General features: G+C 37.4%; 1 protein-coding gene across 5 annotated transcripts in view; it reads right to left on the bottom strand.

The window, feature by feature from the left end:
* LOC130922650 (uncharacterized) overlaps positions 1–16,589 on the bottom strand; it is a 275,463-nt gene that overhangs the window by 252,145 nt on the left and 6,729 nt on the right. For 3 of the 5 annotated variants that reach the window (XR_009064557.1, XR_009064559.1, XR_009064561.1), the window contains exon 3: positions 16,450–16,589. The gene's annotated coding sequence lies outside the window, so the exon portion shown is untranslated. Of the gene's footprint in view, positions 1–7,353; positions 7,431–16,449 lie in introns of all 5 variants that reach the window. The other 2 variants (XR_009064558.1, XR_009064560.1) reach the window with 1 other exon arrangement.

Below are 16,589 nucleotides of genomic sequence, written 5' to 3'. Positions count from 1 at the left end.
CCCAGCCATAAAACAATGGTAATTAAATATATTTATTATTCAAAATGTCTTTTTGGCTCAAAATCATTAACTGTCTTAAAAGTCTCATATTTCGTTTTAAAAAAAAAAAAAAAAGACAAATAAATTATTCATTCACATATTTTAAACTTTTAAACAAATTATTTCACAATGAAAAAAATGACGTCTGTAAAAAAGTCACGGATATTTACCTCATAACTATCGCTTAATTGTATATATATATATATATATATATATATTTTTTGTGACTGTCGCATTTTCTCCGATATGTTAGATGATAAATATTCGATCCAAAAAAAAAAATTTAAAAAAAAAAAACGTTTAAAAGGGTAAATATATGAAAAAGAACATCTCGACCACTCTTTGGTGTCTGCGATTTCTGCATTGCGACCCTTGTTATATTACCATGTTTCACCCATAAAATTCAAAAAAAAAAATCCAGCTGTGGCCATTCACAGCTGTGTCTTGACACTCAGTGATTCATGCTACATGGAGTTTTTGGATCGAAACAAGGTAAGTACACGATAATAATTCGTTAAAGTCATGGCGTCTGTAATTCTGCTCTCGCGTGCTCTCGCCTCCAGATAGGGTTTTGCTGTATGGAAAAAAAGTTGTTGTTTTTTTAAAAATACCCTCCTGTTCAAAAAGTTTATTCTCCCAGAAAATTGAGATTTTAAGCTTTCTAATGATGTATCGCACATGCATATCGGACAATTTTCTAAAGTTGGCCAAATTGGGGGTCTCAGAGCGGAGCTTTAAATCACCTGAGTGTTTTCCGCCATATACATTTTGCTGAATCATTGTCATCATTTGTTTCTAACTGTTGACTGATATTCACATATTGGAGTCCCTTGGTAGCAGTGCAGTACAGGACATGTTTGTTGGCCTCCAGTTGCCTAAAACATGGCGTAACAGGCATCATTTTTTATTCTAATTATTTTTTTCTCTTAATCGTCAGCGCCATCCCGACTTTGATAAAAATATAGTTTTGCAATAATTTTCTTGCACAGTAAGTATTAATCTTGACTTGCAAAAAAAAAAAAAAAAAAAATGTTTACAGGATAGAAAAAAAACATTAGGCCAGATTGTGATTCAGCACCCCAAAATTACAAAAGATTTTGCATCAATTTTTTGTTGCGTAATTCATAACATAAGAGTTTGTTTTTTTTTAATTACCAAAAATAGTCACTTACTCAAATAAGGGTTAAAGGGAACCGGAGTAACCAATCCAGTAATATACTATATATGAATATCGCCACCTCCCAAAAAAGCCTTTTCCCATTGGTAAAAGAAACAATAGTGATTCTAATGATCCGTCACCGACTGGTGCAAAAAATTGAAACTAGCTAATAAAAAAAAAAAGAACAGCATATACCAAGACATGTTTCCTTGTATATGGAAAACATCTTCACAAAACATCTTAAAATAAAGCTGAAAGGTGACAATCACTCCTTCTTTTTGAACAGTTGCTATCCGAATCAGATGCACATACTACCTGGGGAAGTCTCTCAAATTAATTCCTTCCCATTCCGTTACACAACTAACAGCCTCTTTTACTTTACATTACTGGATTGATTTTAGAATACTAAGTGAACCCCAACACATAAAGGTTTGCTTCAGGTTAAGTCATTCTGTAGAAGTACAGCTCCTCTGAGTGGTTAAACTGTGGAACTGTAACCAAGTGGCATTTCCCCATAGACTATTACAAGATAAACAAAACAAATCCCTGTAAATGTGTTGTCATCAAAGCTATCAAAAACATTGTAGCCATATAATTAGGGCTACTATTAGTTTTTTCCCCCAAGCAAATCAGTTGTGCAACATAAAATAAGGTTACAAACTTGTTTTACATTAACAATTAAAAAATAACATTTGTTATCCAATATGATCAATTGAGCTATCTTGGTTGTGATTGACTTTTTTGCTATCAATTGACATTTTCTCATTCTGCAAAGTTTCAGTAGATATAAATATCATATTATCCTGATACCTTTGGATTATTTTGTCGCTTGCAAGTCATTAATTGCCATGACAGTGATAGACATCAAATCCATTTCAACTGGAAAGGCTGGCATTAAGGCAAGAGCATAGATTTGCATGGGGACGGTAGGGACATGACACTACCAACTTTTCAGGATGCTCAAATTGTCCACACCAACTTTTAAGCAACCTAATTTGCATTATATAATTACTTCAGTTATATAGGTAATTTAGATTGTCTTTCCATATGTTGTATGGATAGAATTGACTCTACCATTATTAAGTTAATTACTTTCATTATGTTCAGGCTGACATTTACCCCTTTTCACTTGCTGAATGTGCCAGTCCATTTTTTCCCTCAAACACACGTTTGATTGGCTGATGACATGACCCCTCCCCCCCACCCATACACATATGCACTCACAGCCCAGACAGAGACACAAGTCAACAACATGCTGCCTTTTCCGCCCCCTTCAAAGACAAGGGATATTAGAATTTTATTTCAGCCAGCAGCAGCAGCAGCAGCTAACAGTGTAAGTAATGTAAAAACACATCAGTGTTGTGGAGGTGGGGAACAAACCACTAGTTTTGCTACTGAAAGTCCGACATCATGCATCAGAGTTGGCATAACATTAAACTGTATAAATTTGCTGACCTGCAAAACTCGAGTAGGAAGCTGCTTAGAGAGTAGTGTCCTTCAGTATGTTTTCTACTGTTAACGTTAATTGTGAGAAATGTAGTGAACCGAAGTTTAACCCCTTCTCCCCAATTTTCATTTTTATTTTATTTATGTGGTCTTAAAGCAGCCCAAAGGAGCCTTCATTTTTTTTGTTGAGTTTGGTTGTGTTTGTGGACAAAAGCAGTTGTTTTACCTGAAGGAAGAATCCATTTTTATTTATTTTTGTTATACGCTAAGATGTTTTTTCAGTTATATTTTAATTTATTTATTTAGACGATGTTGAATGGTCTTCAGACAATTGTTTATTTTTTGCATTCCTGGATAGTTAAGAGATTATTGTGTATGTTAATATAATTTAGATTCTGTTCAAGTATTGCAATTTAAATTTGCTAAAAAAAACAAAACAAACAGACAAAAAAAAAAAAAAAAAATCCAGACATTTTAAGTTTTCAAAATGTTTCTTTAGTAGTTTTTGAAAGCAAAGGTTGAATCGAATGATGTATCACTTGAACTAATACATATGAAAGTTTATATAAGTCAATAAAGATTTATTTTGCATTGATCATTTAGCCTATCAATTAATTAGGTTCATATTCGTGAGAAATGTATCCCTGACCCCCGTTTACCCAATCTGTATGGTCTTATTAATGTCCCGTCCCCAGCAAAAAGTATACATGCAGGTTATGCTGTTATATCGCCCCTACCAATGTTGAGACCAAACCTACGCCCTTGCATTAAGGGATCCTGTTTCACTCCCATTGATGGCGACTTCCAATCCAATTTTCCCTCTCAGTCAAAACGGATTGGACATCTATCACCGTCAATGGCAGCGAATGAGTTAATACCTAAAAATAATGCATTTATTTTTCTCCTCTCCTCCTTTTTTTCCCCCAAAACAAAAAAATCTCAATTGCTAATACTGTATTGTTGTTTCACCTAGAGAATGATGGATGGGTGTACATTACATTTGTGCAAAGTTTGCATGACATTAGGTATGTCAGGCACGTATTTCAAGTAAAAAGCGCCTCTGTGATGTACATGGCACCTGGGGAGAGCAGCAGATGAGTGTTTGGCTTTGTGAATATGCACAGCTGTCTGCATGCATGCATACATTAATAGGCTGTGCAAATGTCAGTGAATGACAAATGAATGCAGATAGGACTTCCAGCATGCAGCAGCCAAAAAGATTGCATTAATCTGTACCATAACACGGATGGCATGCAGATTCAAGTTTGTAAAAATGTAGTAGGCATTATTTGTCATTAAAAGTTGGAAATTTACTCAGTGGTATTGCAGTGCCATCTAAGGATGAAAAATGGCTTTGCAAGCATTTGCAGTAAACAGGCGCTGCTACCCACATTGTCAATTTTTTAAATACAAATAAAACACAAACTTCTCGTATATTAATGTTCATGTAGTAAATTTACAATAATAACTACCTATGAATCAATCATTTCAGGAATACCATCACAAAGATAAGGCAAACCTATATTATAGCCTAAAAATAAAGTAATCATAATTCTACATTTTCATAATAATATAAGATTATTTCCTGGGACATGGACTTCATAAGGCTATTTCCGGGACACATTCCCCAGAAACTGCGCCACGCCTTCAAGTAGGGGGCAGTCCCACACTCCACTTCAGGCGGTCGAAGTCGGTCGCAGTTATTCTCAAACATATGCGTTGATCCACTACTGGATTTAGGTTGAATAAGTACGAAAGCTGTACCGCATACATACAGGAAGGATTGTCTCAGGAGTGATTTCTTGGAGGACTCAAGGTAATTATTGTATTTTTGTACCATGCATGCATTTTGAAACGTAAAAAAAAAAAAAAAATCAGTGGGAGAAATCAACTGCGACGGCATTAGCGTCATCATTCGCAATATTTATGTAAAAAAAAAAAAAAAAAAAAAAAAATGCCAACTGCCCGTTTTTTTGCTTTTAACCAAGATTCGAGACAGTTTTATGTCCATATCTCTAAAGAATTCAGGGATTTACATATTTTTTCACAAGAATTTTCAACGTAAAAAGCGCTTTTAAGGCGGCGCCACAGTGGCTTAATGGCTAGCAGCACATTTGACATGTTTACGTAAAATAAATACTAACTGCCTGGTTCCTTGCTCTTTTAACAAAGAATCAAGACTGTTTTACGCCCATATCTATAAAGAATTCAGGGATTTAAGCATTTATTCTAGGGCTGTCAAACAATTAAAATTTATAATTGAGTTAATTACAGCTTAAAAATTAATCATAATTAATCGCAATTCAAACCATTTATAAAATATGCCATATTTTTCTGTAAATTATTGTTGGAATGGAAACATAAGACACAAGACGGATATATACATTCAACATACGGTACATAAGTACTGTATTTGTTTATTATAACAATAAATCAACAAGATGGCATTAACATTATTAACATTCTGTTAAAGCGATCATTGGATAGAAAGACTTCTTAAAAGATAAATGTTAGTACAAGTTATAGAAATTTTATATTAAAACCCCTCTAATTTTTTCGTTTTAATAAAATTTGTAACATTTTCAATCAAAAAATAAGTTAGTAGCTCGCCATTGTTGATGTCAATAATTACACAATGCTCATGTGGTGCTGAAAGCCATAAAATCAGTCGCACCCATGCGCCAGCAGAGGGCGACAAAACACAAAAAAACACAAGTAACAAATGGACATGACACTGTCCTTTTAATCTGTTTGAGAGGGGCATGTGCGTTAATTGCGTCAAATATTTTAACGTGATTAATTTAAAAAATTAATTACCGCCCGTTAACGCAATAATTTTGACAGCCCTAATTTATCCACAAGAATTTTTACCGTAAAAGGCTCTTCCACTCGGTCAGCTTTGACAGAGATAGGCCTCCTATTATTCGGTCCCGCGCCCCGTGTCACATCAATATATTAAGAAGTCTATGCCTGGGAATAGTAAAACTTTCAAAAACAACTTTCATATACAACCTAAAACGTTGCACAAACATTAAAAATTGAGAAATAAAATGAAATTATAAAAGTACAAGAATGTTTTATTGTAAAATTTTAGTTTTCAACACTAGAAATAGTTATATTTTCAACACTAGAAAAAGTTATATCTGGACTTTTAGTAAATTAATCCCTCTCTCATTGCAACATCTATCATACTGCAGTGATAGAAATCATTAAAAATATGCAAGACTTCGAAATAGCAAGTAATCGTCCCACATACAAAATCAGGAGCAGTTCAGAATCAATATTCATCTAATAAGAAATGCTGGCATCTCTGATGGTGTAGCTGCACATTAATTTGTCTGACTTCTATAAAGGCAGTTTTTTTCTTTCTTTTTTTTTTTTAAATTTAATTTTTAACAATAATAATAAAAGAAATAAATAAATAAAATGACTATCCTAAAAATGAAAAAAATATATAGTTTTCATAATTTGAAAACTTTTTTTTTTTTTTTATCATCTATTTTTCAGCATTTTACTTTTTTGTTTTTACCATGGCTCTAATAGTTCCATGTAGCGAAAGACAATAATTACAATGAACTTTTAATGATAAAACCCACTCGACCAAGGACAATGTCCAAATGTCCTACTGTCATAAGAAATGACAGTTTCCTTTTTTCATTCCATGTCATCAGCTCATTCCTTAAAACAATCAACTTAATGAAGTGTCTGCACGTCTGCACTTTTAGCTCATTTGTGACACACCAATATGGCAGCAATCTCATTAAGCGTAACAATGCCGAAGCGCAGCGTCAAAGCGGTGATCACTCCATGGCCACTCCACTTCTTTTGTTGACCTCAATATACTGTAAGACCTACTAAACTGATCCCGTTCCTGTAACGAGCAAAGTATATTATGTCGCTAAAGAAGATTGTTTCTGTTCAACTGCACTTGACCTGCGGAAAACCTGTTCTATTACGTGCTTTTCTTTACAACACCTTCCATTTACGTGGAATTGAATTGGATGGCAAACAATCAATAGCGTGTAAAGGTTGGAGTGTTTCCGCTGTGGCCTGTTACAGTTAAAAGCCTGGGACTTAAGCAGAAGTGCAATAATTAATGCTACGGGCAGCATGGGGACAGGCTATCAAAAACTCATGCTGTGAAAATCTGGATGTGGACTGAATGAGGACTAGAAAATTTTGTTCAAACTCTGACCTTGGCAGGGGTAGACAATAAGGGAAATTAACCACTGGACTCTTTGGCCCCACTATCAAAACAACTGACCCAGGCCAAAGTGTCAGTTATTGATCCAGCTAATCAATTTGCTTGAATAACATTTATTTTTCCGAGGTATATTTAATGAAAATTGCAGCAAAGTGGTGCAAAAACATGAATCTAGTGCTAATAATCTATTCCAATTCCGTAACCCAGCGTCATATGGTGTAACACGTTCCCAAAAACGGATTTTATGGCGGTGATGGTGATGGGGGGTGTTCAGGAGGGGGCCTTGCACCCCCGTTGGCCGAAAAGTGTCATTGCATGTAATTGACTTTCCTATATATGATTTTAAAGTTAAGAAATTTCTGGTAAAATATTGTATATAAAAGTTGTAAAGCAATAAAACAAAGAACAAAAATGAATGAAATGAACAAAATTTTTTCTTATAATGGGTCAAAATTATTTTTCGAACAGATCATGTGACTAATGTAATGATATGAGCAAATCGTACCTGCATGTTCGATTAGTAATGTCTGTCTGCTCGTCACAGCATACGGAAGACAGAGATACACAGCGAGCTCGAGACAGCTGAAAAAAAGCCCGCCAGTGGACAGTTAATGTTGATGATGCCTCTGTTCTATTCTGTAACTAAAGCTCTGTCAGTAAAAAACATCAACCCTTTCAGTAAGTTGTCTTATTCAAGAAACCCACAAAGTAACTCAATTTGTTTTGCTTAACCAAAACCACCTGAGGAACGAAGAGGCAAGATGGATAAATGTAATTTTTTCAAACCTAAGCTTTCAAAAGCGACAACAACTACTGAGCAAGAACCAAGGATCGAAAATGTGAACCATAAAAAGCCAGAGAGCACCGCCAAAATGGTGAGCGGAGTTTTAATTTGCCCAACTAAAGACGCTAATTGTTCAACAAATTTTTCACCCTCTTAATATTTTGCTGCCAAAGCTGTTGTGGCAATGAATAAGCCCTGTTTTACATTCAATTGGATTCTCAATGTTATCCACAGGTGTTAAATAAACAAGTAACATCGTAAACATACATGTTCCACACGCATATTTCGTAAATTAATGCTTAACTACACGGCGAAGACGTAAACAGTGAGAGAGTGGCATGCAGTTGTTGTGTGCAGCTAACATGGCAGAATGTGTCTGAGGAGAACTTTTCTACATGTCCGTCCATGATCAAACATAAGTAAATATTCCTTTATTTAAAGAAAGTTTGTAGTGTTTACTTTGTAACCGCTGTATTCGCGGCCATTTTTAACACAAAGTTGCAATTTCTGATGGGGTGCAAAATTTGACAGAACACCTGTTAACACCGGCGGGCGTACCATATTCGATGGATGACGATCTTGGCGAAAAGTATAGCTGTCCTGAGCAGCCTGATTTAGAATTCCCCTCAAAAATGATGGGAAACAAAAATCGCTTATTTTCAACTCATTATTATAATTATTCTTGGAAGTTAATTTTATTACTGAAACTGCGTTTTGGGTTCATCAATATGTTGTGCCCCCCCTGGCCCAAAAGTCAAACTTCATCTATGCACGTTCCCCAGTCACTTTAAGAAACTGGAAACCCTAAAAAAGAAGATGGTACGTACGGGCTATGTCCTGGTACAGTTTTAATGCCCCCACCCACTCCCTATTTTATTGCTTACATCTTCGCCGACTGACTGAGTTGAATATATTTCAAAATACATGCATAATGCATCAAATTGTAAATAATATGAATAACCGACTGTCTGAGCTCATTCCAGTCTGAACTCCTCTCCATACTCATGATCAGTGTTGTTAATCTTAAGGCCGAGTTTTATTTCCGCGTCAAACCTGAGCCGTCAAGGAAGACCCGATTTACGAACCTGCGCCGTAGCCTGACGTGGTCCTATTGAGTTTTCAAACCCTAGCGTCACGTCAACGCATATGACGTGGCGGAAATGGACTGTGGTTGGTTCGCTCAGACTGTTGTTTCCGGTTCAGCGCGTAATCACTGCCATTCTAAAACATTATTTTTCTAGGCGCAAAAATGGACCAAGCCGACAGGAGTATCATCGAAGAGCAAGTCTCATCAAGACATCATAAAGTTTGCGCCAAATGGCAAGTTCAGTGAGTGGATAAAAAAATGGAAGAACCACCGAGACGTGTGTGTTCGGAATCGAGTGGCCAAACGAAGCGGTGACCCAGTCGGCCAAAAACTACCCGCTTTTTATCACTTTATGTCGTATTTTTGGTTGGTGCATGTCATCATTTATTGTGTACATATGTTTGCTGTGAGTCTGTGATTTTTTTACGTGTCACACTTCAAGTATACAGTATGAACGATAAAGCACAGATTTGGTGTCAAAAGAGTTGTTTTGATCTTTAATTTTTAACAACAGACAGTTCAGACACGATCAGTGTTGGGAGTAACGCCGTTATAAATAACACCGTTACGTAACGGCGTTATTTTTTCAGTAACGGGGTAATCTAACTAATTACTTTTTCCACCGTTACCGTTACTGACGGTCAAAAGCGGTGCATTACTTACTCTGAATAAATTGAAGAAACTACCAGCCGTGTCGAGTCGACTCTCTGCTCTGTTGATTTGTCATCCAAGACTTGGGGTGCGTGCAGGTTCGAGAATAGCGCACGTATTTCTGACTCCAAGCTGTTTGTCCCTGCTCATTCAATTAGACAATGCTTTCCAAAGTTTGGTAACGTTTCTGTGTTTGCTACACCTGATGCTAGCCTCGTTCCCATCTCCCACTGTCAGCCAGCAATAATTCTGCTTCCATCTTGAGGACGGCAGATGCTTTGAAGGTGACGTGAATTGTCGGGAAACGAGCCTACCTGAATGCACCCCCTCGAGAGATGCGATGGAAGTGATTGTGACTGGCTGATGGTTAGAGTCACGTGTCGTGGTAAACCAATCAGAGCCGGTGATTTCACAAGCAAACCGGAACAGCGCGTGCGGCAAACACACACACACACAAAACAGATGCACAGGGTCGGGATGGCAGAGCATTCAGAAGAATAATTGTCCTTTAAGAGGTGGAGATATAGACACTATTTCGGGTTTGTCGAAATTAAAGGAAAGAACCTGCATGTAATGTGTAATTTATGTCCCCGGGCAAAGCTTTTGTCGACATCTGTGTTAAGCAATTGAAATCTGCTGAAGCACCTAACAAGTTAACTACCTGTCTGTTCTTCTCTATTCCACTGACTCGAATACGGCTCAGAAAATTTCAAATTCTTTAACATACAACAAGTTCTTTTAAAAGTAACGGAAATAGTTACTTTCCCTGGTAACTAGTTACTTTTACTATAGAGTAATTCAGTTACTAACTCAGTTACTTTTTGGAAGAAGTAGTGAGTAATGTAACTAATTACTTTTTTAAAGTAACGTGCCCAACACTGGACACGATACATCATCACTGATTGAGAGTGCTTCGGTGCTTTTTATGATAATGTTAACATTAAGGCTTCCAACGCAGTTTGGGAAGTTCTATAGACGAAAGAAATGGTAATTTAGAATGTCTTCCCAAATGTTGTAAGGATAGAATTGACTCTACCATTATAAAGAGATTTGCATTATGTTCAGACTTACATTTACATCTTTTGACTTGCTGAATGTGCCAGTCCATTTTTTTCCCTCAAAAGCACATTTGATTGGCTGATGACTTGACCCCCCCACCCCACGCACTCACAGCCCTCACAAAAATGCAACATGTCGACAACATGCCACCTCCTCCGCCCCCTTTGAATTTTTTTTCAACCACTAGCAGTAGCAGTCACTGTATGTAAAAAGAAATCAATTTTGTGGAGGTGGGGAACACACTACTAATTTTGCTACTAAAAGTCCGACCACAGAGTTAACATTAAACTGTGTGAATTTGTTAACCTGCAAAATACAAGTAGGAAGGTGTTAACATTTATTAGACTTACTAAACTTTTTTTTTTTGTTGATCCCCGACTGCGATTTTTTTCAGTTATATTTAATTTATTTATTTAGACACACAATGTTAAGTGGTCTTAAGACAAATGTTTATTTTTTGCATTCCTGATAGTTAAGAGATGATTAACACATGTATGTTAATATAATTGATGTTCTAATATTGCAAATTAAATTTGCTAATAAAATCCAGACATTTATTCTGGAAGTTTTCAAAATGTTTTAGTAGCTTTTCAAAACAAAGGTCTGAATCGAACGGTTTATCACCTGAACCAAAACACATTACAGTATAATTCAATACAGATTTGTTTATCGTCATATGCGCTTTACCAACTTGTTGTATATAATCGAATCGTCTCAAAATATGATTCTAATTCACACAATAATGCTATTTTAGATTTTTTTTATGCTGTCATAGGCACTTTAATCTCCAAATAGCTCTCAGCACAAGAATTATGACATTCGATAAGCGATGAAAGAAGACTTCAAGATCGTTCTGGCAGTCTTGCCCATGATTGCGGTGTTGAGTAATGAACCAGGCTGGGAGTTTTTAAAAGCCTCAGGAATCTTTCGCAGGGGTTTTGAGTGATTTCGTTGATCCAGATGATTAGGTTGGTAGCTTCTTTAGAGTACCTTTTCATGATATGCTAATTTTTTGAGATAGGGATTTTTGTTTTTTCTTGACTTTTTTACAAAATCATCAATACTAAAACAACAAAAGGCTTAAACTACTAATGAATGTAAAATATATCAAAGTCTAATGCTTATCAGTACATTACAGAAAATAATGAGCTTTATCACAATATGCTAATTTTTTTACAAGGACCTGTATGTGTATACGCAAAAAGAAAATCTGTTTAATTACGCAAACCGTAAAGTAAGCTGCTGTTAGCTGTGTGCTGTGGGCGGGTTGGCGGCACACTCCTTCCATGGCGGACGGGGTACTTCTGGTCCTTTTGCTCGGATTAGTCAATAGGAAAGTCAATTACATGCAATGACATATTTGGCCACTGGGGGGCACCCCCCATCCTGGCTCCCTTCAATCTCTGTATGGTTCTAGGTCTATAAACAGGGGTGCACATAAGTGGTCCGCATGCGCGCATGCGTACTGGATGTAGACAAACGCGCTGGCCCTCAACGACTTCCATACGCTTTTGCGTACCGATGGCTGACCACTGTACTTGCGGCGGACACGAGAAAATCACTTCTCAAAATGTCAAAGAGGCAGGCCCCACTGAGTAATTATTTCCGTGTTCCCCCACCCCCGTCAAAAGACAGACAGAAGACAGAGACATCACCGGAGCTAGTGAAAAAAAGGGACTTTTGCTGAAAAGTGGCTGCAGGAGGTACCATGGCTAGAAGCAAATGATGCTCGCACGTAAATGTGGTACAAAATTTGCTGTGAGAATCCCAATGTCACTGATAAGAGCAGCGCATTTTATGTAGGGTCAAAGAATTTCAGCCATAAAAACTTTGAAAAGCACGAAAAAAATAACCAGAGCATGTGGCAATTAAGCAAACTATCGATGTCAGACAGGACCCCACTCGCCCTATGGACAAGTGGCGGAATAAAGTTAATGAAGAACAGTGCAATGCACTGACAAACGTGTTTTTGCTCGCATTTCACAAAGCTAAACATGCACGTTCAATGAGCTCTTATGAGGAGGACATCCCACTTTTACAAAGGCTTGGAGTTAATGTGTGAGCGGCATAATGCCCTTTATTTTGAATTAGTGCTTTTATGTTTATTTCTTTACATTTCACTTCAAAGTAATAGCAATTTTGTTGTGCCAGTTGATAATCAAGCATTAATTGTTAATATAATTAATTAAAGGTAATTGGCTCTAAGTAAAGCTTGTCATAATTTTATCGCATCAGGCGGGTCGGCTCTCAAGCTCAATGAGGACCAAGTCACATCTCCAGGTCCTCCTTTGAGAACCTGGGCAAAAAAAGATATGTGCACCCGTCTATAAAAAAAACTGTATTCTAAAAGATTGCACGTGTCGCTTATGACCACAAGAGGTCAATGTTGCCTCATCTGTCTAACATCAATTGGGGCGTTTCCACACACCTTCCAGCAATAGCTGCTACTGTATTTTAGTCAGTACACACAGGTTGGCACTTTGCGTTGAGCCTTTTCTAGTGAGCTGATGTCATTTGGAATAAATAAATTTAAAAAAATACACTGGAGAAGGTAGTTGCTGAGTCAACATTTCTTCCTTCCTCTTTGTACAGCAGGGAATTGGAAAGAGTGGCCGTCAGCTGTTTGTTGTTGTCAAACAGACGGAGGTGCACTAGAGCAAATTGAATCCGGGGAGCTAATTTGGTGTGGGAGTATTGACGAAAAGTGAAAGGGATTTGAAGGAAGGTTTGGAACTGAAAGGGTTGGCAATATTGATAAACTGCATGTTGAAGATAAACACTACTGTATAGGGAAGCTTAAAATCACACGGGACGTAATAGATTTTAAGCTGTTAGTTCACAGTTGATATGTTCACAAGTCCCAGTTTGATACTAGTACTTGGTATTTTAACTCACTGACATGATTTCAGGCCTCCAAGCCAAAATGGATAGGTCACCTGGCGCCGTCAATGGTGCTGAAACATGCTCGTTTAGTCAGTGGCGGCCGGACGCCGACTAGCCGACATAGTGCCCTGGCGAATAGACACTTTGGCAGATTCAAACATTAAATATTGCTCAATTCTGCTAATGTGACCAATTGAGAAAGCTAACTACACGGAAAATTCCTACACCAACACCATTGGTAATGATGACACAAATATATCATAACAGGTTCTACAGACATTTATTGCATTAAAAATATGGTATTCTTGTAGTCAATAACTCATGTTATTTCAGACAATGATCCTATAACTTTTTTTTTTTTTTTAAATCCATTTCTAAGTTAATCAACAGGTTCCCCCGAGGTGTTTCTGATATGACGACCAGTGGCAGGGTTAGGACTAAAGATGTCCCGATCGATCGGGTCCGATCACGTCATTTTCAAAGTATCGGAATCGGCAAAAAAATATTGGACATGCCTTTTTTAATATATATATATATATCTTAATTAAATCATTTTCTAATTGTATTTAACATTACAGACAAAATGTCTGACACTCATCCAGAGTCTTTCGATTTCGCTTAAAGTAGGGCTATCAAATTTACCGCGTTAACGGCGGTAATAACATTATAATATTTAACGCAATTAACGCATGCGCTGCACGACCCACTCACGCATTGTCGCGTTCAATCTATAATAGCAACATTTTACGTATACATAGAGGTAAAAGGCAACGTAAAATGAGTAGAGAGAACTTTGGCAGCCTTTGAAGCCTTTATTTAAGTGGCAAAAGCCTTACAATCCCTCTCTCAACAATTAGAAATATTGTGGGAAACAATGTGGGGAAGAAAGGTAGTGGTTAATCTTTTTCTTAACACCCTATGTTATTTCCCAACGCAGAGAAGATATATCAATTGGTACCACAACGCACAGTCATGGTTGCACTTTCCATTATGCATTTGGGGAGAAGTTAAATGGCTACAGTATCATTTACTGAAAGCTCAACAAATACACTAGTATTACACTAGTATTACACTAATATACAAAGTCACATTTATCCTTTAAGAATTACAAGTCTTTCTATCCATGGATCCCCCTCACAGAAAGAATGTTAATAATGTAAATGACACTGCCATAATACAACTTAAATGCCATGTTTATTCAGCTTAGAATTAGAATTTAATCACAAATTATACATTATTGTAAAGAACATGTACAGTACACTCTATTTTTCAATGTGTCCTCCCTTAAGTGTCACAACAGCCTCCAGGCGCCTGTGGAACGCTTGACAGGTCTTCTTTATGTAGGATGCTGTCATCTTTTCCCAAGATCTAACAATGGACCTCTCCAAGGCTGCCACAGAAGTTTGTGGCTTCTTACAGGCACTGTCCTCCACAGTTGCCCATATGCTATAATCCAGGAGATTGAGATCTGGACTCTGGGGTGGCCACATATCACCTTGTCAATCAACTTTTTGGTCCGCACAGATCGGGTTTTCCAGACCCAAGTTTTCGTGAGGCTGTTCCAGTATTTTTCAGCTTCTTTTTAACTTTGTAGACTGCACATCTGGATATTCTCAGATTTGCTGCAATCTCAGTAGGTGTCAGACCGGCACGCAGCAATTCAGGTACAGCTAAAGTTTTCTTCATTTTCAGCAGAAGCACAGGAATTGTAGAGACGAGAGATTACCAGCTGCATTGAGTGACCTTAATGAATCACTTAAGCAGGACAACCTATTTAGATATGTTTCAATGGCTTTTAAACAAGCAGTCAACTGGGTGTAAACTTTTTTTTGGGTCACCCTGTATATTCGTCCGAGTTTTATTCATTTTTTTCTAAATGCATTGCCAAAATGTATATGATCGGGAAAAATTATCGGGAATGATTGGAATTGAATCGGGAGCAAAAAAAAGCAATCGGAACGGGAAATATCGGGATTGGCAGATACTCAAACTAAAACGATTAGGATCGGATCGGGAGCAAAAAAACATGATCGGAACAACCCTAGTTAGGATCATAGGCGGAGTTTGACTTTTGGGGCAGGGGGGGCACAACATGTTGATGACCCCGAAACGCAGCGTCAGCAATGCCAGCTGTGAGTGGGCGCGTGAGCATTTTCCGTCTTACCAAGTGAAGAAGTAGACGCCGATTTTTGTGTTCCGCGTAGATATCCACCACTCTATCTAGTGACAAGTTAGCAGTTGTAGCACTTTCACTTTCCAGTCACTCAAACCTTTGCGAAACGAATCCTTTCCATGGTCAGTTTGAAAATGGCGGCAGGCAACACTGTAGACAGCGTCCTTTTTGACTCAATATTCCAGCCAGGAATATTTATAATCATAAAACGAAAATGATCGTTTTATTTCCCCCATCATTTTTGAGGGGAATTCCAATTAAGGCTGCTTAGGACACCTATTCCTTTCGCCAAGATCGTCATCCATTAAAAATGGTATGCCCGCTGGTGGTGGCTCCATTGTATAATTAGCGTCAGTAGTGGGGCAAATTGAAACTCCGCTCACCATTTTGGTGGTGCTCTCTGACGCTTCAACAGCCACATTTTTAATCATTGGTTCTCTTTTGAAAGCTTAGGCTTGAAAAAATCGCGTATATCCATCTCTCCTCTTCGGTCGTCAACTCGTCAGGTGGTTTTGGATTAGCAAAGCAAATGACTTTCTAAGGTACTAGGCACATGATCTGTTCGAAAAATCATTTTTACCCAGTATAAAAATACATATTTTTTGTTCATTTGATTCATTTTTGTTGTTTGTTTTATTGCTTTACAACTTTTATGGAGTAATATTTTACGAAAAACTCAATTTTAAAATCATATAGAGGAAAGTCATGCAATTACACTTTTCGGCCACCGGGGGGGGCTGCCCCCCCTTCAAAATCCTCTTATGGTTAGGAATAAACCAATACTGTACTTTAAAGGTGTACAGTGTCTCATTTTAATGTGGTATTAGATGTTACATCCCCAGTAGATGAAAATCAAGATGAAAATCAAGACGAAATGGAATTTGAAATAAGACTAGCGTAAACAGCAATTATAAATGCCATTTCTTTCGACTTTTTGAGAACACTGGTATACTAATTTACTCACACTGCAGTCCAATGATGGGGGTATGAGCGCCCCTGTTCTGTCCTCACTAAACGTGAGCCTGTTTAGCTAGACAGACAGCACAACGAGGCAAAAGTGGATTTTGAAGTCTTTACTTCCTCACTCTTGATGAATTCGTATAA

This window comes from Corythoichthys intestinalis, chromosome 1 (genome assembly GCF_030265065.1).
Source record: "Corythoichthys intestinalis isolate RoL2023-P3 chromosome 1, ASM3026506v1, whole genome shotgun sequence".
Classification (NCBI taxonomy): Eukaryota; Metazoa; Chordata; class Actinopteri; order Syngnathiformes; family Syngnathidae; genus Corythoichthys; species Corythoichthys intestinalis.
Note: the sequence above shows the minus strand (reverse complement) of the source record. Positions and strands in the feature narration are given on the sequence as shown.